The 22,486-nt window shown below is 38.3% G+C and overlaps 2 non-coding genes and 1 pseudogene across 2 annotated transcripts; 1 reads left to right on the top strand and 2 right to left on the bottom strand.

Moving 5' to 3' along the window:
- Positions 1-5,799: 5,799 nt before the first annotated feature.
- On the bottom strand, positions 5,800-5,911 carry LOC139396644 (5S ribosomal RNA; annotated as a pseudogene).
- A 1,191-nt stretch (positions 5,912-7,102) lies between these two features.
- On the bottom strand, positions 7,103-7,221 carry LOC139396646 (5S ribosomal RNA). Its single transcript, XR_011630812.1, has one exon. It is a non-coding gene; the product is annotated as a 5S ribosomal RNA (ribosomal RNA).
- A 14,778-nt stretch (positions 7,222-21,999) lies between these two features.
- Positions 22,000-22,081, top strand: trnal-uag (transfer RNA leucine (anticodon UAG)). The gene has a single exon. It is a non-coding gene; the product is annotated as a tRNA-Leu (tRNA).
- Positions 22,082-22,486: the final 405 nt, after the last annotated feature.

Genomic DNA, 22,486 nt, shown 5'->3' with positions numbered 1-22,486 from the left:
TTAGCCACCTCTTTATTTATTAAAATCACCCACTCCCCAGGAATACATCCTAATATTTTCTTGTACATATTCTCCACTGTAGTTTTACTAATCTCTTCATCTATTTCAACCACATTATCATATATTGCCTGCAACGGAAGGAACCCAGGAATTACCTCATATACTATGTCACCTATCTGCCTCATCCCAGCCCTCATAAAGTATTTACAAAACAACGTCATATCTTTAGACTTGATCTTTGGATTTAAAAATATCGGCTGATTTAAAATGTTTTCTAAGATGGTACATTCATAAGAAATATTTGGTAAAAATTGCCCCCAAGCCCCAAACACTTCTTTATAAAACAACGGTATATTTTCTAACATTTCCTGTTTCACACACATCAATAAACCATTATCCCCAATCCTCCCAACCTTATTCAAATACTCTTTAAAAAACCTTTTCCACCCATAATCCAATTCACCATATAAATATTTCCTTACCATTTTCACTCTTATTGCTATTTTCCTTACCCTTAAATCCACCAACTTCAAACCCCCCTCCTCATAACCTGCAATCAAAGTTTTAAAAGCTATTTTCACCCCCTTCCCGTCCCATAAAAAATCAACTAAGATCTTATTCATTTCAGATAAAACCCATTCTGGCATATCCAAAACATTCATTACATAAATAAAAATTGACATCAACAAGGAATTTATCACAATGACTTTCCCTTTTAACTTCAAAGACCTCCCCCTCCACATATTTACTACCTTCCTAACTTTATTTATCACACCACTCCATGTCAAATCCCTAGCTTCTATTTCATTCACCCCTAAAAACACTCCTAACACCTTAAAATAATCTTTTACCACCTTAAAAGTAAAATTCCCCTCATTAATCTTCCCAATATACATTACAACTGACTTCTCCATATTAACCTTTGCCCCTGATGCTTGTCCATATACTTTAAAACACTCCATCACCCTTTTTACACTTCCCTCATCTCTAACTGTTATAGTGGTATCATCTGCGTATTGATGAATCAAACTAAAACCTCCTTGTGGAGTCTGTACACAATTTATAAGATGATCTTTTTTTAAAAATGCTGCTAAAGGTTCCACCGATAAAACAAATAATAAAGCTGATAAAGGGCATCCCTGTCTCACAGATCTCTCAAGAATAAAAGAATCAGTTAAAACCCCATTACACTTCACCCTACTTTTTGCCTTCTTATATAATAATTTTATCCATCCTATTATTCTATTACCAAAACCATATTTATCCATTACCCTAAACATAAAATCATGCTCTACCCTATCAAAGGCTTTATTTAAATCTATGCTTAAAACTATTCCCCCCATCTTATCATGATTCATTTTATTTATCACATCTCTAATCGTATTAATTGTATCGGCAATATCTCTACCAGGCACACTATAATTCTGTGTAGGTGCTATAATATCATTTAAAACTTGCTTCATTCTATTTGCCAGGATCTTAGCTAAAATCTTATAATCCGAATTTAACAAACTAATTGGCCTATAATTCTCCAGTTTCAATTTGCTCCCCTTATTTTTATATAAAATCGTTATCAGCCCTGTCACCATAGATTCTGAAACACTATTATTATCCTCCATATATTGATAAACTTCCAATAAAATAGGTGCTAAAAAACTTTCATATACTTTATAAAATTCTGCAATTATTCCATCCACACCAGGACTCTTATTTACTTGTAACCCCCTAATCGCATCTTTAACTTCATTCACTGTTATCTTCCCATCACACATTTGTTTATCCTCTACATTAATTTGCACATCCACACTATTCAATATCTCCTTTACACACCCCTCATCCACCTCCCCTTTCTTAAATAAATCCTTATAAAAATTCTGCACTGTTTCTAATATCTCTACATAATCATTAACAACTTCACCCTTTACATTTTCAATCTCTCTAATATATGTTCTCCTCTGTTTATTCTTCTCTAAACCAAGAAAAAATGAAGTACATTTCTCCCCCTCTAAAACATACTTTGCCCTACTTCTTATAATTGCACCCTTACACTTATCTATTTCATATTTACTCAATTTTGCTTTTAAATCTAAAAACGTTTCTACATTATAATTAGGTTCACTGTCACACTTCCCCATTTCTTCATCCAATCTAGCCCTCAACTCATTTTCTTCTCTTTTCATCCTTCCTCGCTTTTTCCTTGCATATCTTATACTAAAAACTTTTATTTTTTCCTTAACCTTGTCCCACCATAAACACTTATCATTCTCTTTCCGCTTATCCTCTATTTCACATGCTATCAAAGATTTAAGGTGTTTCCCATATTCCTCATCTTCTAAATACCCTGCATTCATACACCATATCCCACCCCCTGTTCTTTCCTCATCTAAACCCACTGAAAATGTTAAACCTGCATGATCACTAAAAGTTGTAAAAACATACTTAATAGCTTTCATAAAATTCCTCAAACCTTCTTTTACTAAAACCAGATCAATCCTAGTTTGTTTCAAAACCCCTAAAACCACCTGCCTTCTAGAAAATTCTCTTTTGTCTGGATTTTCCTCTCTCCACATATCAATCATTCCTTTTTCTAACATCATCTTCTTTAAAACCCCCCTAGATACATCACTTCTAAAAATAGCTCCCCTTGTCATATCCAGTCTATCCATTTTAATATTAAAATCCCCAACTACAATACAGTTCCCCTCACACCATTTCCCTAATTCTAAAAATAAATCTTTGCGCTCTATTTCAGTATTAGGAGCATAAATATTTATAATTCTAAAAACCATATTCATATATTCAAAATCTAAAATTAAAATCCTCCCGTTATTATCATTATATATATGTTTCACATTCTCTACTACATCCTTCCTCAATAAAATTGCAACACCACTTGAATTCCCCCTACCATTGTTAACAAAAATAAAATCTCTCCATATTTTTCTTACTTCTAAAATACATACGTTGTCCCAATGTGTTTCTTGAAGACATAAAATATCGGAATTCTCCATTTTTACAATTCTTTGAAATTTTTCCATTGTTCTTAAACCGTTTGCATTGATTGACATAAAATTAACCATTCCAATAAATAGTAAAAATAATACATATTTTCTCATTTACCTCTATCTGTTGTCATGTTTTCTTCCTTTTCTATCCTTTTTCGCCTCCGCCACCGCTTTCCTCTTCCTGTAGCCCTCCCATTTTCTGTCAATCTGTTCCATGTCATCTGAATCTGAAATGGATTCTAAATCCATCTCTTCCACGTAACTTAAACTCTTCTTTCTAGTGCCTGTTGTGCTTTCTGTATCCATTTGCGTTTCCTGTATTATTGTCAGCATCTCACTCCCCTCCACTTCACCTTCTTCCGAGGCACCCACATAGCCCGAGGTCCCCCCCAAAATCTGTGAGTCCCCAGTTCCTCCACCCAGCCCACTCCCCCCCTCCTCCTGAAAGCTCCCTCTTCTTATTGCTGAGTCCATACTGCTCCCTATTTCATTCGTCTTCTGTTCGATCTTCTCCCTTCTTGCGTTCTCCGTCTCTCCACCCTCCACCACGTCCTCTCCTCCATCATCTTCTTCTGGTCTCGGTGATACATCAGTCTCCACAAAGAGATCCTGGCTCCTCTCCTCATTCACAACCTCTCCACAGTTGCACTCGTCAGTTCTCATGCGACATCCTTCGCAAAATGCCCTTTCCTTTCCACCTACACATTCTCTTGCATAATGCCCTTGCTTCCCACACTTATAACATTTGAATTCAGGGCAGTCCTTCAAAATGTGACCAGGCTGAATACAGAGCCTACAAACTCTGACCTGCTTGTCATGAATGACTCTAAAGTACTCTCCTCCTTCAAGTGTGTCAAACCTTGTAGAGTACGGCAATGATTTCACAGTGTCCGTAAATTTCACTTTGCAGTATCTTGTTCCATCTGCTATCTCCGTCCCTGGCCAAACTCTCCTCCTGATTTCAGAGACTGCTGATACACCCCAGCTACCTAGCTTGGCCAATATAGCGTTGTCTTCCATATACACAGGCAAATTCATAAAAGAGACTATAAGTTCATTGGAAACCATGTCTCTTGCCATAATTCTTGTTTCTTTAATCATAAATCCATCCATTAAGCGCTCTTTTCCTTTTCCATTTCTCATCGTGACCTCATACTTTCTTTCTCCTTTTACTCTACATCCCACCACCTCTCCACACACCTCTTTAATCGCACGTAGTAATTCCATCGTCGTGACCCTATCTTCTCCCATCAACTCCACTGCCACCGTAAATTCTTTGCCATATTTCATCTCTCCTTCATCTCCATTTTTCTTCCGTTGAGCATTTTCTTTGTCTTTGTCCGTTCCATTAGCCATTGCCATGTTGTCCGTCATTGTAAAAAACCTTAACCCAAAAAACTCTCCCCCAAGCAGCAAAACTGCAAAGGGGGAAAAAACGAACCAAACTTAAACTTGTTCAAATGCCAAAAATCTAAATTATACTTCAAAAAACGTTGAAAATAACCAAAAAAGCTCTCAAGCAAACAAACACTCACTCACTCACGACTTAATTACCAACACCTGTCTCACTTTCCAAACAGGAAGTGCTCACTCAGGCTGGTATGGCCGTAAGCGAAGGGAACTCTCTTGGTACACTATATAAAGTCAATGTGCCGCTCATTCATCGGGAGACAGAGAAATGTCCACGTTGTGACACACTGACAAAGCTCAAACCTTGCTTACATTTCCTTTCCAGCCCATATATTTCACTCTTGTGGGGGGCATATCCTATGTTCACACTTATGACAACTTCATGGACTAGGGCCCTATATAATACGGCGCGCCCACACGGAATCACGGAATCCAGACTTTAAACCGAAATTCAACAATATTCAAAAATGTTTTGAACTAAGGAGGAAATCAACTAAATCCTTTCAACTTGTTAGAAAATGCATTCATTTGCCCAAGAGAATCATTAGACATCAACAAAATGCATCAGTGATTCGTATTTCCACGCAACTTTCAGAAACAGCACAGGACTGCCCAGTTTCTGTGCGCATGCGTGCGGAGCGCGCGCAGGTCTACACTTTGTGTAGCCGTTAGCGTTGAGGCTAATGATTACCTTCTTCTGGTAGAGAAGGAAAGGCTTCCCACAAAAACCTTCTCAATGAAATGTTAACTGCAAAGTAGCCTATGCCAGCTTGGCAGAATTATATCATCATTATTTGCATCCATCCAGTGGCCATTTGTTTTGCAAACTCCGCAATCACATGAGCGCTACAGCAACACCGCTTAACCAAACAAAGGTCTCTTCCTGGCGCACACTTGCGTTTAAAGGGTAACTACACCCCAAAATCGATATGTCTTCAATTTTTCCCAGACCTCAAAAGTGGTCTCCTGCTAGGGTTTTAAATGTTGTCGTGGACATAGAACATCCAATCGTGTTATATTTCGATTAAAAAGGTGTGCTTTTGAGAGCGCAAACCTGGAGAAGCAGGGATAAACGGTAAACCGGGAAATGTAAACGGAGGAGAGGTTGGAATTTTTTTTTGGGGGGGGGGGGGGGGTCAGGCAAAACATTGAAGGGATTTTACAGGGCCCTAATGGACGACAGACATTGACAGTCTAAAAACAAATGCTGAATGTAGTGCCTACATTTCGAGGGAAACGCACTGTCCATGATTGGATTTGATCAGGGCAGGGCAGCACTAACAAACTGCATGTAGTCCAATAAAAAGACACAACATTATTAGGGCGATAAATAAAAGGCAGTTGCTCCACGCATGACACAAGAGTACCCTCTACTGGAGCAAAAAGCTTACAGCACCTGGTATTCCCAGGCGGTCTCCCATCCAAGTACTAACCAGGCCCGACCCTGCTTAGCTTCCGAGATCGGACGAGATCGGGCGTATTCAATGGCCGTAAGGAACTCTCTTGGTACACTATATAAAGTCAATGTGCCGCTCATTCATCGGGAGACAGAGAAATGTCCACGTTGTGACACACTGACAAAGCTCAAACCTTGCTTACATTTCCTTTCCAGCCCATATATTTCACTCTTGTGGGGGGGGGGGGGGGGCGGAGGGCATATCCTATGTTCACACTTATGACAACTTCATGGACTAGGGCCCTATATAATACGGCGCGCCCACACGGAATCACGGAATCCAGACTTTAAACCGAAATTCAACAATATTCAAAAATGTTTTGAACTAAGGAGGAAATCAACAAAATCCTTTCAACTTGTTAGAAAATGCATTCATTTGCCCAAGAGAATCATTAGACATCAACAAAATGCATCAGTGATTCCTATTTCCACGCAACTTTCAGAAACAGCACAGGACTGCCCAGTTTCTGTGCGCATGCGTGCGGAGCGCGCGCAGGTCTACACTTTGTGTAGCCGTTAGCGTTGAGGCTAATGATTACCTTCTTCTGGTAGAGAAGGAAAGGCTTCCCACAAAAACCTTCTCAATGAAATGTTAACTGCAAAGTAGCCTATGCCAGCTTGGCAGAATTATATCATCATTATTTGCATCCATCCAGTGGCCATTTGTTTTGCAAACTCCGCAATCACATGAGCGCTACAGCAACACCGCTTAACCAAACAAAGGTCTCTTCCTGGCGCACACTTGCGTTTAAAGGGTAACTACACCCCAAAATCGATATGTCTTCAATTTTTCCCAGACCTCAAAAGTGGTCTCCTGCTAGGGTTTTAAATGTTGTCGTGGACATAGAACATCCAATCGTGTTATATTTCGATTAAAAAGGTGTGCTTTTGAGAGCGCAAACCTGGAGAAGCAGGGATAAACGGTAAACCGGGAAATGTAAACGGAGGAGAGGTTGGAATTTTTTTTGGGGGGGGGGGGGGGGTCAGGCAAAACATTGAAGGGATTTTAACGGGCCCTAATGGACGACAGACATTGACAGTCTAAAAACAAATGCTGAATGTAGTGCCTACATTTCGAGGGAAACGCACTGTCCATGATTGGATTTGATCAGGGCAGGGCAGCACTAACAAACTGCATGTAGTCCAATAAAAAGACACAACATTATTAGGGCGATAAATAAAAGGCAGTTGCTCCACGCATGACACAAGAGTACCCTCTACTGGAGCAAAAAGCTTACAGCACCTGGTATTCCCAGGCGGTCTCCCATCCAAGTACTAACCAGGCCCGACCCTGCTTAGCTTCCGAGATCGGACGAGATCGGGCGTATTCAGGCTGGTATGGCCGTAAGCGAAGGGAACTCTCTTGGTACACTATATAAAGTCAATGTGCCGCTCATTCATCGGGAGACAGAGAAATGTCCACGTTGTGACACACTGACAAAGCTCAAACCTTGCTTACATTTCCTTTCCAGCCCATATATTTCACTCTTGTGGGGGGCATATCCTATGTTCACACTTATGACAACTTCATGGACTAGGGCCCTATATAATACGGCGCGCCCACACGGAATCACGGAATCCAGACTTTAAACCGAAATTCAACAATATTCAAAAATGTTTTGAACTAAGGAGGAAATCAACTAAATCCTTTCAACTTGTTAGAAAATGCATTCATTTGCCCAAGAGAATCATTAGACATCATCAACAAAATGCATCAGTGATTCCTATTTCCACGCAACTTTCAGAAACAGCACAGGACTGCCCAGTTTCTGTGCGCATGCGTGCGGAGCGCGCGCAGGTCTACACTTTGTGTAGCCGTTAGCGTTGAGGCTAATGATTACCTTCTTCTGGTAGAGAAGGAAAGGCTTCCCACAAAAACCTTCTCAATGAAATGTTAACTGCAAAGTAGCCTATGCCAGCTTGGCAGAATTATATCATCATTATTTGCATCCATCCAGTGGCCATTTGTTTTGCAAACTCCGCAATCACATGAGCGCTACAGCAACACCGCTTAACCAAACAAAGGTCTCTTCCTGGCGCACACTTGCGTTTAAAGGGTAACTACACCCCAAAATCGATATGTCTTCAATTTTTCCCAGACCTCAAAAGTGGTCTCCTGCTAGGGTTTTAAATGTTGTCGTGGACATAGAACATCCAATCGTGTTATATTTCGATTAAAAAGGTGTGCTTTTGAGAGCGCAAACCTGGAGAAGCAGGGATAAACGGTAAACCGGGAAATGTAAACGGAGGAGAGGTTGGAATTTTTTTTTGGGGGGGGGGGGGGGGGTCAGGCAAAACATTGAAGGGATTTTAACGGGCCCTAATGGACGACAGACATTGACAGTCTAAAAACAAATGCTGAATGTAGTGCCTACATTTCGAGGGAAACGCACTGTCCATGATTGGATTTGATCAGGGCAGGGCAGCACTAACAAACTGCATGTAGTCCAATAAAAAGACACAACATTATTAGGGCGATAAATAAAAGGCAGTTGCTCCACGCATGACACAAGAGTACCCTCTACTGGAGCAAAAAGCTTACAGCACCTGGTATTCCCAGGCGGTCTCCCATCCAAGTACTAACCAGGCCCGACCCTGCTTAGCTTCCGAGATCGGACGAGATCGGGCGTATTTTTTTTTTTTATTTTTATTTTTTTTTTTTTATTATGAAAAATCGTACAATATTTGCAACATTCCGTCAGTAATAATTAAGGATGAACAATTCACCCTTTTAATAACATCAGAAGAGTAATAGAAGAAAACCAATTTATAACACAGTCATTCACTAATTCCAATTAATAATTAAATGCAAGTTTCCCATTTGACATTATTTCAATAAAAGTACTCCCCCACACAAACAGTTTTTCAAAATTTCCTCCCCCGTATTTATATATTATCTCTGTATCATTTTCTAAAGTCCTCCTAAAAAGACCTTCCACACTCACACATTTCCCTTCATAATGACCCATATTCCTTCTTTGTCTTACAGCATATCTAGCATGACTTAAAACATAATTAACCAAATTAAAATTCAAAACTTTACTTTTCCCATTAATACCAAAAAGAAAGAATCTCCTCCATTCCACCCCATTAAAAATCTCCTCCCCCCAATGTTTTACTAAAAGCCCTTTTAAAAACTCATGAAAATCTTTTAACCTGCTACATTCAACGAAAAAGTGCATAAAATGTTCCACCCCCGTACCACAAATATCACATTCTCTTTTAATATCCCTATTTATTTGATGCAAAACCACATTTGTAAAAATCCTATTATGTTTCAATTTAAAATCATTGTCTTCACACTCTATAGAATTATATTTTACATTTACATTCTTCCATATTGATTTCACATCCATATTTGCAAACACCCTTGACCACACTTTTTCCGATGCAGGAACTTTTATCTCTTTTAAAATACATTTACTATAAACCATTTTAACTTTTAACCCTGATAAATCATGTTTCTCCCCATTACTTTCACAATATAAAACCGGTAAACCCCTAGATCTTTTAGCCACCTCTTTATTTATTAAAATCACCCACTCCCCAGGAATACATCCTAATATTTTCTTGTACATATTCTCCACTGTAGTTTTACTAATCTCTTCATCTATTTCAACCACATTATCATATATTGCCTGCAACGGAAGGAACCCAGGAATTACCTCATATACTATGTCACCTATCTGCCTCATCCCAGCCCTCATAAAGTATTTACAAAACAACGTCATATCTTTAGACTTGATCTTTGGATTTAAAAATATCGGCTGATTTAAAATGTTTTCTAAGATGGTACATTCATAAGAAATATTTGGTAAAAATTGCCCCCAAGCCCCAAACACTTCTTTATAAAACAACGGTATATTTTCTAACATTTCCTGTTTCACACACATCAATAAACCATTATCCCCAATCCTCCCAACCTTATTCAAATACTCTTTAAAAAACCTTTTCCACCCATAATCCAATTCACCATATAAATATTTCCTTACCATTTTCACTCTTATTGCTATTTTCCTTACCCTTAAATCCACCAACTTCAAACCCCCCTCCTCATAACCTGCAATCAAAGTTTTAAAAGCTATTTTCACCCCCTTCCCGTCCCATAAAAAATCAACTAAGATCTTATTCATTTCAGATAAAACCCATTCTGGCATATCCAAAACATTCATTACATAAATAAAAATTGACATCAACAAGGAATTTATCACAATGACTTTCCCTTTTAACTTCAAAGACCTCCCCCTCCACATATTTACTACCTTCCTAACTTTATTTATCACACCACTCCATGTCAAATCCCTAGCTTCTATTTCATTCACCCCTAAAAACACTCCTAACACCTTAAAATAATCTTTTACCACCTTAAAAGTAAAATTCCCCTCATTAATCTTCCCAATATACATTACAACTGACTTCTCCATATTAACCTTTGCCCCTGATGCTTGTCCATATACTTTAAAACACTCCATCACCCTTTTTACACTTCCCTCATCTCTAACTGTTATAGTGGTATCATCTGCGTATTGATGAATCAAACTAAAACCTCCTTGTGGAGTCTGTACACAATTTATAAGATGATCTTTTTTTAAAAATGCTGCTAAAGGTTCCACCGATAAAACAAATAATAAAGCTGATAAAGGGCATCCCTGTCTCACAGATCTCTCAAGAATAAAAGAATCAGTTAAAACCCCATTACACTTCACCCTACTTTTTGCCTTCTTATATAATAATTTTATCCATCCTATTATTCTATTACCAAAACCATATTTATCCATTACCCTAAACATAAAATCATGCTCTACCCTATCAAAGGCTTTATTTAAATCTATGCTTAAAACTATTCCCCCCATCTTATCATGATTCATTTTATTTATCACATCTCTAATCGTATTAATTGTATCGGCAATATCTCTACCAGGCACACTATAATTCTGTGTAGGTGCTATAATATCATTTAAAACTTGCTTCATTCTATTTGCCAGGATCTTAGCTAAAATCTTATAATCCGAATTTAACAAACTAATTGGCCTATAATTCTCCAGTTTCAATTTGCTCCCCTTATTTTTATATAAAATCGTTATCAGCCCTGTCACCATAGATTCTGAAACACTATTATTATCCTCCATATATTGATAAACTTCCAATAAAATAGGTGCTAAAAAACTTTCATATACTTTATAAAATTCTGCAATTATTCCATCCACACCAGGACTCTTATTTACTTGTAACCCCCTAATCGCATCTTTAACTTCATTCACTGTTATCTTCCCATCACACATTTGTTTATCCTCTACATTAATTTGCACATCCACACTATTCAATATCTCCTTTACACACCCCTCATCCACCTCCCCTTTCTTAAATAAATCCTTATAAAAATTCTGCACTGTTTCTAATATCTCTACATAATCATTAACAACTTCACCCTTTACATTTTCAATCTCTCTAATATATGTTCTCCTCTGTTTATTCTTCTCTAAACCAAGAAAAAATGAAGTACATTTCTCCCCCTCTAAAACATACTTTGCCCTACTTCTTATAATTGCACCCTTACACTTATCTATTTCATATTTACTCAATTTTGCTTTTAAATCTAAAAACGTTTCTACATTATAATTAGGTTCACTGTCACACTTCCCCATTTCTTCATCCAATCTAGCCCTCAACTCATTTTCTTCTCTTTTCATCCTTCCTCGCTTTTTCCTTGCATATCTTATACTAAAAACTTTTATTTTTTCCTTAACCTTGTCCCACCATAAACATTTATCATTCTCTTTCCGCTTATCCTCTATTTCACATGCTATCAAAGATTTAAGGTGTTTCCCATATTCCTCATCTTCTAAATACCCTGCATTCATACACCATATCCCACCCCCTGTTCTTTCCTCATCTAAACCCACTGAAAATGTTAAACCTGCATGATCACTAAAAGTTGTAAAAACATACTTAATAGCTTTCATAAAATTCCTCAAACCTTCTTTTACTAAAACCAGATCAATCCTAGTTTGTTTCAAAACCCCTAAAACCACCTGCCTTCTAGAAAATTCTCTTTTGTCTGGATTTTCCTCTCTCCACATATCAATCATTCCTTTTTCTAACATCATCTTCTTTAAAACCCCCCTAGATACATCACTTCTAAAAATAGCTCCCCTTGTCATATCCAGTCTATCCATTTTAATATTAAAATCCCCAACTACAATACAGTTCCCCTCACACCATTTCCCTAATTCTAAAAATAAATCTTTGCGCTCTATTTCAGTATTAGGAGCATAAATATTTATAATTCTAAAAACCATATTCATATATTCAAAATCTAAAATTAAAATCCTCCCGTTATTATCATTATATATATGTTTCACATTCTCTACTACATCCTTCCTCAATAAAATTGCAACACCACTTGAATTCCCCCTACCATTGTTAACAAAAATAAAATCTCTCCATATTTTTCTTACTTCTAAAATACATACGTTGTCCCAATGTGTTTCTTGAAGACATAAAATATCGGAATTCTCCATTTTTACAATTCTTTGAAATTTTTCCATTGTTCTTAAACCGTTTGCATTGATTGACATAAAATTAACCATTCCAATAAATAGTAAAAATAATACATATTTTCTCATTTACCTCTATCTGTTGTCATGTTTTCTTCCTTTTCTATCCTTTTTCGCCTCCGCCACCGCTTTCCTCTTCCTGTAGCCCTCCCATTTTCTGTCAATCTGTTCCATGTCATCTGAATCTGAAATGGATTCTAAATCCATCTCTTCCACGTAACTTAAACTCTTCTTTCTAGTGCCTGTTGTGCTTTCTGTATCCATTTGCGTTTCCTGTATTATTGTCAGCATCTCACTCCCCTCCACTTCACCTTCTTCCGAGGCACCCACATAGCCCGAGGTCCCCCCCAAAATCTGTGAGTCCCCAGTTCCTCCACCCAGCCCACTCCCCCCCTCCTCCTGAAAGCTCCCTCTTCTTATTGCTGAGTCCATACTGCTCCCTATTTCATTCGTCTTCTGTTCGATCTTCTCCCTTCTTGCGTTCTCCGTCTCTCCACCCTCCACCACGTCCTCTCCTCCATCATCTTCTTCTGGTCTCGGTGATACATCAGTCTCCACAAAGAGATCCTGGCTCCTCTCCTCATTCACAACCTCTCCACAGTTGCACTCGTCAGTTCTCATGCGACATCCTTCGCAAAATGCCCTTTCCTTTCCACCTACACATTCTCTTGCATAATGCCCTTGCTTCCCACACTTATAACATTTGAATTCAGGGCAGTCCTTCAAAATGTGACCAGGCTGAATACAGAGCCTACAAACTCTGACCTGCTTGTCATGAATGACTCTAAAGTACTCTCCTCCTTCAAGTGTGTCAAACCTTGTAGAGTACGGCAATGATTTCACAGTGTCCGTAAATTTCACTTTGCAGTATCTTGTTCCATCTGCTATCTCCGTCCCTGGCCAAACTCTCCTCCTGATTTCAGAGACTGCTGATACACCCCAGCTACCTAGCTTGGCCAATATAGCGTTGTCTTCCATATACACAGGCAAATTCATAAAAGAGACTATAAGTTCATTGGAAACCATGTCTCTTGCCATAATTCTTGTTTCTTTAATCATAAATCCATCCATTAAGCGCTCTTTTCCTTTTCCATTTCTCATCGTGACCTCATACTTTCTTTCTCCTTTTACTCTACATCCCACCACCTCTCCACACACCTCTTTAATCGCACGTAGTAATTCCATCGTCGTGACCCTATCTTCTCCCATCAACTCCACTGCCACCGTAAATTCTTTGCCATATTTCATCTCTCCTTCATCTCCATTTTTCTTCCGTTGAGCATTTTCTTTGTCTTTGTCCGTTCCATTAGCCATTGCCATGTTGTCCGTCATTGTAAAAAACCTTAACCCAAAAAACTCTCCCCCAAGCAGCAAAACTGCAAAGGGGGAAAAAACGAACCAAACTTAAACTTGTTCAAATGCCAAAAATCTAAATTATACTTCAAAAAACGTTGAAAATAACCAAAAAAGCTCTCAAGCAAACAAACACTCACTCACTCACGACTTAATTACCAACACCTGTCTCACTTTCCAAACAGGAAGTGCTCACTCAGGCTGGTATGGCCGTAAGCGAAGGGAACTCTCTTGGTACACTATATAAAGTCAATGTGCCGCTCATTCATCGGGAGACAGAGAAATGTCCACGTTGTGACACACTGACAAAGCTCAAACCTTGCTTACATTTCCTTTCCAGCCCATATATTTCACTCTTGTGGGGGGGGGGGGGGGGGCATATCCTATGTTCACACTTATGACAACTTCATGGACTAGGGCCCTATATAATACGGCGCGCCCACACGGAATCACGGAATCCAGACTTTAAACCGAAATTCAACAATATTCAAAAATGTTTTGAACTAAGGAGGAAATCAACAAAATCCTTTCAACTTGTTAGAAAATGCATTCATTTGCCCAAGAGAATCATTAGACATCATCAACAAAATGCATCAGTGATTCCTATTTCCACGCAACTTTCAGAAACAGCACAGGACTGCCCAGTTTCTGTGCGCATGCGTGCGGAGCGCGCGCAGGTCTACACTTTGTGTAGCCGTTAGCGTTGAGGCTAATGATTACCTTCTTCTGGTAGAGAAGGAAAGGCTTCCCACAAAAACCTTCTCAATGAAATGTTAACTGCAAAGTAGCCTATGCCAGCTTGGCAGAATTATATCATCATTATTTGCATCCATCCAGTGGCCATTTGTTTTGCAAACTCCGCAATCACATGAGCGCTACAGCAACACCGCTTAACCAAACAAAGGTCTCTTCCTGGCGCACACTTGCGTTTAAAGGGTAACTACACCCCAAAATCGATATGTCTTCAATTTTTCCCAGACCTCAAAAGTGGTCTCCTGCTAGGGTTTTAAATGTTGTCGTGGACATAGAACATCCAATCGTGTTATATTTCGATTAAAAAGGTGTGCTTTTGAGAGCGCAAACCTGGAGAAGCAGGGATAAACGGTAAACCGGGAAATGTAAACAGAGGAGAGGTTGGAATTTTTTTTGGGGGGGGGGGGGGTCAGGCAAAACATTGAAGGGATTTTAACGGGCCCTAATGGACGACAGACATTGACAGTCTAAAAACAAATGCTGAATGTAGTGCCTACATTTCGAGGGAAACGCACTGTCCATGATTGGATTTGATCAGGGCAGGGCAGCACTAACAAACTGCATGTAGTCCAATAAAAAGACACAACATTATTAGGGCGATAAATAAAAGGCAGTTGCTCCACGCATGACACAAGAGTACCCTCTACTGGAGCAAAAAGCTTACAGCACCTGGTATTCCCAGGCGGTCTCCCATCCAAGTACTAACCAGGCCCGACCCTGCTTAGCTTCCGAGATCGGACGAGATCGGGCGTATTTTTTTTTTTTTTTTTTTATTATTATGAAAAATCGTACAATATTTGCAACATTCAGTCAGTAATAATTAAGGATGAACAATTCACCCTTTTAATAACATCAGAAGAGTAATAGAAGAAAACCAATTTAAAACACAGTCATTCACTAATTCCAATTAATAATTAAATGCAAGTTTCCCATTTGACATTATTTCAATAAAAGTACTCCCCCACACAAACAGTTTTTCAAAATTTCCTCCCCCGTATTTATATATTATCTCTGTATCATTTTCTAAAGTCCTCCTAAAAAGACCTTCCACACTCACACATTTCCCTTCATAATGACCCATATTCCTTCTTTGTCTTACAGCATATCTAGCATGACTTAAAACATAATTAACCAAATTAAAATTCAAAACTTTACTTTTCCCATTAATACCAAAAAGAAAGAATCTCCTCCATTCCACCCCATTAAAAATCTCCTCCCCCCAATGTTTTACTAAAAGCCCTTTTAAAAACTCATGAAAATCTTTTAACCTGCTACATTCAACGAAAAAGTGCATAAAATGTTCCACCCCCGTACCACAAATATCACATTCTCTTTTAATATCCCTATTTATTTGATGCAAAACCACATTTGTAAAAATCCTATTATGTTTCAATTTAAAATCATTGTCTTCACACTCTATAGAATTATATTTTACATTTACATTCTTCCATATTGATTTCACATCCATATTTGCAAACACCCTTGACCACACTTTTTCCGATGCAGGAACTTTTATCTCTTTTAAAATACATTTACTATAAACCATTTTAACTTTTAACCCTGATAAATCATGTTTCTCCCCATTACTTTCACAATATAAAACCGGTAAACCCCTAGATCTTTTAGCCACCTCTTTATTTATTAAAATCACCCACTCCCCAGGAATACATCCTAATATTTTCTTGTACATATTCTCCACTGTAGTTTTACTAATCTCTTCATCTATTTCAACCACATTATCATATATTGCCTGCAACGGAAGGAACCCAGGAATTACCTCATATACTATGTCACCTATCTGCCTCATCCCAGCCCTCATAAAGTATTTACAAAACAACGTCATATCTTTAGACTTGATCTTTGGATTTAAAAATATCGGCTGATTTAAAATGTTTTCTAAGATGGTACATTCATAAGAAATATTTGGTAAAAATTGCCCCCAAGCCCCAAACACTTCTTTATAAAACAACGGTATATTTTCTAACATTTCCTGTTTCACACACATCAATAAACCATTATCCCCAATCCTCCCAACCTTATTCAAATACTCTTTAAAAAACCTTTTCCACCCATAATCCAATTCGCCATATAAATATTTCCTTACCATTTTCACTCTTATTGCTATTTTCCTTACCCTTAAATCCACCAACTTCAAACCCCCCTCCTCATAACCTGCAATCAAAGTTTTAAAAGCTATTTTCACCCCCTTCCCGTCCCATAAAAAATCAACTAAGATCTTATTCATTTCAGATAAAACCCATTCTGGCATATCCAAAACATTCATTACATAAATAAAAATTGACATCAACAAGGAATTTATCACAATGACTTTCCCTTTTAACTTCAAAGACCTCCCCCTCCACATATTTACTACCTTCCTAACTTTATTTATCACACCACTCCATGTCAAATCCCTAGCTTCTATTTCATTCACCCCTAAAAACACTCCTAACACCTTAAAATAATCTTTTACCACCTTAAAAGTAAAATTCCCCTCATTAATCTTCCCAATATACATTACAACTGACTTCTCCATATTAACCTTTGCCCCTGATGCTTGTCCATATACTTTAAAACACTCCATCACCCTTTTTACACTTCCCTCATCTCTAACTGTTATAGTGGTATCATCTGCGTATTGATGAATCAAACTAAAACCTCCTTGTGGAGTCTGTACACAATTTATAAGATGATCTTTTTTTAAAAATGCTGCTAAAGGTTCCACCGATAAAACAAATAATAAAGCTGATAAAGGGCATCCCTGTCTCACAGATCTCTCAAGAATAAAAGAATCAGTTAAAACCCCATTACACTTCACCCTACTTTTTGCCTTCTTATATAATAATTTTATCCATCCTATTATTCTATTACCAAAACCATATTTATCCATTACCCTAAACATAAAATCATGCTCTACCCTATCAAAGGCTTTATTTAAATCTATGCTTAAAACTATTCCCCCCATCTTATCATGATTCATTTTATTTATCACATCTCTAATCGTATTAATTGTATCGGCAATATCTCTACCAGGCACACTATAATTCTGTGTAGGTGCTATAATATCATTTAAAACTTGCTTCATTCTATTTGCCAGGATCTTAGCTAAAATCTTATAATCCGAATTTAACAAACTAATTGGCCTATAATTCTCCAGTTTCAATTTGCTCCCCTTATTTTTATATAAAATCGTTATCAGCCCTGTCACCATAGATTCTGAAACACTATTATTATCCTCCATATATTGATAAACTTCCAATAAAATAGGTGCTAAAAAACTTTCATATACTTTATAAAATTCTGCAATTATTCCATCCACACCAGGACTCTTATTTACTTGTAACCCCCTAATCGCATCTTTAACTTCATTCACTGTTATCTTCCCATCACACATTTGTTTATCCTCTACATTAATTTGCACATCCACACTATTCAATATCTCCTTTACACACCCCTCATCCACCTCCCCTTTCTTAAATAAATCCTTATAAAAATTCTGCACTGTTTCTAATATCTCTACATAATCATTAACAACTTCACCCTTTACATTTTCAATCTCTCTAATATATGTTCTCCTCTGTTTATTCTTCTCTAAACCAAGAAAAAATGAAGTACATTTCTCCCCCTCTAAAACATACTTTGCCCTACTTCTTATAATTGCACCCTTACACTTATCTATTTCATATTTACTCAATTTTGCTTTTAAATCTAAAAACGTTTCTACATTATAATTAGGTTCACTGTCACACTTCCCCATTTCTTCATCCAATCTAGCCCTCAACTCATTTTCTTCTCTTTTCATCCTTCCTCGCTTTTTCCTTGCATATCTTATACTAAAAACTTTTATTTTTTCCTTAACCTTGTCCCACCATAAACACTTATCATTCTCTTTCCGCTTATCCTCTATTTCACATGCTATCAAAGATTTAAGGTGTTTCCCATATTCCTCATCTTCTAAATACCCTGCATTCATACACCATATCCCACCCCCTGTTCTTTCCTCATCTAAACCCACTGAAAATGTTAAACCTGCATGATCACTAAAAGTTGTAAAAACATACTTAATAGCTTTCATAAAATTCCTCAAACCTTCTTTTACTAAAACCAGATCAATCCTAGTTTGTTTCAAAACCCCTAAAACCACCTGCCTTCTAGAAAATTCTCTTTTGTCTGGATTTTCCTCTCTCCACATATCAATCATTCCTTTTTCTAACATCATCTTCTTTAAAACCCCCCTAGATACATCACTTCTAAAAATAGCTCCCCTTGTCATATCCAGTCTATCCATTTTAATATTAAAATCCCCAACTACAATACAGTTCCCCTCACACCATTTCCCTAATTCTAAAAATAAATCTTTGCGCTCTATTTCAGTATTAGGAGCATAAATATTTATAATTCTAAAAACCATATTCATATATTCAAAATCTAAAATTAAAATCCTCCCGTTATTATCATTATATATATGTTTCACATTCTCTACTACATCCTTCCTCAATAAAATTGCAACACCACTTGAATTCCCCCTACCATTGTTAACAAAAATAAAATCTCTCCATATTTTTCTTACTTCTAAAATACATACGTTGTCCCAATGTGTTTCTTGAAGACATAAAATATCGGAATTCTCCATTTTTACAATTCTTTGAAATTTTTCCATTGTTCTTAAACCGTTTGCATTGATTGACATAAAATTAACCATTCCAATAAATAGTAAAAATAATACATATTTTCTCATTTACCTCTATCTGTTGTCATGTTTTCTTCCTTTTCTATCCTTTTTCGCCTCCGCCACCGCTTTCCTCTTCCTGTAGCCCTCCCATTTTCTGTCAATCTGTTCCATGTCATCTGAATCTGAAATGGATTCTAAATCCATCTCTTCCACGTAACTTAAACTCTTCTTTCTAGTGCCTGTTGTGCTTTCTGTATCCATTTGCGTTTCCTGTATTATTGTCAGCATCTCACTCCCCTCCACTTCACCTTCTTCCGAGGCACCCACATAGCCCGAGGTCCCCCCCAAAATCTGTGAGTCCCCAGTTCCTCCACCCAGCCCACTCCCCCCCTCCTCCTGAAAGCTCCCTCTTCTTATTGCTGAGTCCATACTGCTCCCTATTTCATTCGTCTTCTGTTCGATCTTCTCCCTTCTTGCGTTCTCCGTCTCTCCACCCTCCACCACGTCCTCTCCTCCATCATCTTCTTCTGGTCTCGGTGATACATCAGTCTCCACAAAGAGATCCTGGCTCCTCTCCTCATTCACAACCTCTCCACAGTTGCACTCGTCAGTTCTCATGCGACATCCTTCGCAAAATGCCCTTTCCTTTCCACCTACACATTCTCTTGCATAATGCCCTTGCTTCCCACACTTATAACATTTGAATTCAGGGCAGTCCTTCAAAATGTGACCAGGCTGAATACAGAGCCTACAAACTCTGACCTGCTTGTCATGAATGACTCTAAAGTACTCTCCTCCTTCAAGTGTGTCAAACCTTGTAGAGTACGGCAATGATTTCACAGTGTCCGTAAATTTCACTTTGCAGTATCTTGTTCCATCTGCTATCTCCGTCCCTGGCCAAACTCTCCTCCTGATTTCAGAGACTGCTGATACACCCCAGCTACCTAGCTTGGCCAATATAGCGTTGTCTTCCATATACACAGGCAAATTCATAAAAGAGACTATAAGTTCATTGGAAACCATGTCTCTTGCCATAATTCTTGTTTCTTTAATCATAAATCCATCCATTAAGCGCTCTTTTCCTTTTCCATTTCTCATCGTGACCTCATACTTTCTTTCTCCTTTTACTCTACATCCCACCACCTCTCCACACACCTCTTTAATCGCACGTAGTAATTCCATCGTCGTGACCCTATCTTCTCCCATCAACTCCACTGCCACCGTAAATTCTTTGCCATATTTCATCTCTCCTTCATCTCCATTTTTCTTCCGTTGAGCATTTTCTTTGTCTTTGTCCGTTCCATTAGCCATTGCCATGTTGTCCGTCATTGTAAAAAACCTTAACCCAAAAAACTCTCCCCCAAGCAGCAAAACTGCAAAGGGGGAAAAAACGAACCAAACTTAAACTTGTTCAAATGCCAAAAATCTAAATTATACTTCAAAAAACGTTGAAAATAACCAAAAAAGCTCTCAAGCAAACAAACACTCACTCACTCACGACTTAATTACCAACACCTGTCTCACTTTCCAAACAGGAAGTGCTCACTCAGGCTGGTATGGCCATAAGCGAAGGGAACTCTCTTGGTACACTATATAAAGTCAATGTGCCGCTCATTCATCGGGAGACAGAGAAATGTCCACGTTGTGACACACTGACAAAGCTCAAACCTTGCTTACATTTCCTTTCCAGCCCATATATTTCACTCTTGTGGGGGGCATATCCTATGTTCACACTTATGACAACTTCATGGACTAGGGCCCTATATAATACGGCGCGCCCACACGGAATCACGGAATCCAGACTTTAAACCGAAATTCAACAATATTCAAAAATGTTTTGAACTAAGGAGGAAATCAACAAAATCCTTTCAACTTGTTAGAAAATGCATTAATTTGCCCAAGAGAATCATTAGACATCATCAACAAAATGCATCAGTGATTCCTATTTCCACGCAACTTTCAGAAACAGCACAGGACTGCCCAGTTTCTGTGCGCATGCGTGCGTGGGGGGGCTGACTTCTAACAAATTCTAGTATTTCATAAGGCAGTCAATATTCAACAATTGCCTGGTTATGTATTATAGTATCATATTAGCAATTTTAGCCTTGACATGAGCACAAACAGGAAAATGACACATAAATAACATGAAAGTAGGCTATGAACATCCAAGTTTGAGGTCACTTAGCTCACACGATTATTCTCTTTTGACAACCTTAGGGGGTGCACTGTTCCTGGAGGTACTGCAATACCAGGTCGATGCGTGGAATGCACGGGGCAAGCCCCTATTCCATCTCACCGCAGTGCTGTCAGGCCGTGGCCGCCGGGACCTTAGGTGTTGTGGGGGTCTCGACCCCCCTTTGCCTGGGGTCGAGGCCCCCTTTCTTCTCTACCACCCCAGGGCATCAGTGGCAACCAAAACCACTGCCTGGGTGTTGGTCTCTACCCGTTTTCCTACCAGCAGGTTGCAGGAGGACCTTCAGACGCCATATAGCATGAGCATTAGGGGGCATTCTCTTACACAGCCTTGAGGTGTGTTGGGGCATTGTGCTGTTGTAAATCAAATTATAGTCTCACTAAGCGCAAACCAGATATAATGACTTATCGCTGCAGAATGCTGTGGTAGCCATCTATGGTCATTACAATTGATGAGATACGTCAATTAATTTGTCGAATATACATTTGAAGACATTTGAATATCATTTAATATTGCATGAAATGTACAAAATTCCGCTGAACGCGTCATTCGTAAAATTCTAATGTTATATACCATAAAATTGTATTGGTGTTCGTTGAGGTAGCGTGGCCGAGTGGTCTAAGGCGCTGGATTTAGGCTCCAGTCATTTCGATGGCGTGGGTTCGAATCCCACCGCTGCCAGAAACTGTCTTTTTTTTTTCATTTAGAAAAATCTATGCAAAACGGACATTACAGACTACTTGACCTTGACGTAATTTCAACTGCAACCTTTTATGGTGTTGCTGTATGATTTGTGGATTATGCAATTGCTCCCTCATGTTGTGCATGTATCATAGTACATACAGTCTAGCATTTGAAAAAGGTTAATGAGTCTTTTTCTGGAGGCAGAACTGAGTGATGTCACCTGATATAGGCAGTGGTGTAAAGTACTAAAGTAAAAATACTTTAAATACTCCTTAAGTCGTTTTTTGGGGTATCTGTACTTTACTTTACTATTTATATTTTTGCGAACTTTTACTTTTACTTCACTACATTCCTAAAGAAAATAATGTACTTTTTACTCCATACATTTTCCCTGACACCCAA

Source organism: Oncorhynchus clarkii, unplaced genomic scaffold, assembly GCF_045791955.1.
Source record: "Oncorhynchus clarkii lewisi isolate Uvic-CL-2024 unplaced genomic scaffold, UVic_Ocla_1.0 unplaced_contig_753_pilon_pilon, whole genome shotgun sequence".
Lineage (NCBI taxonomy): Eukaryota > Metazoa > Chordata > Actinopteri > Salmoniformes > Salmonidae > Oncorhynchus > Oncorhynchus clarkii.
The sequence above is the reverse complement of the archived record's forward strand: the minus strand, read 5'-3'. Positions and strand labels throughout refer to the sequence as shown.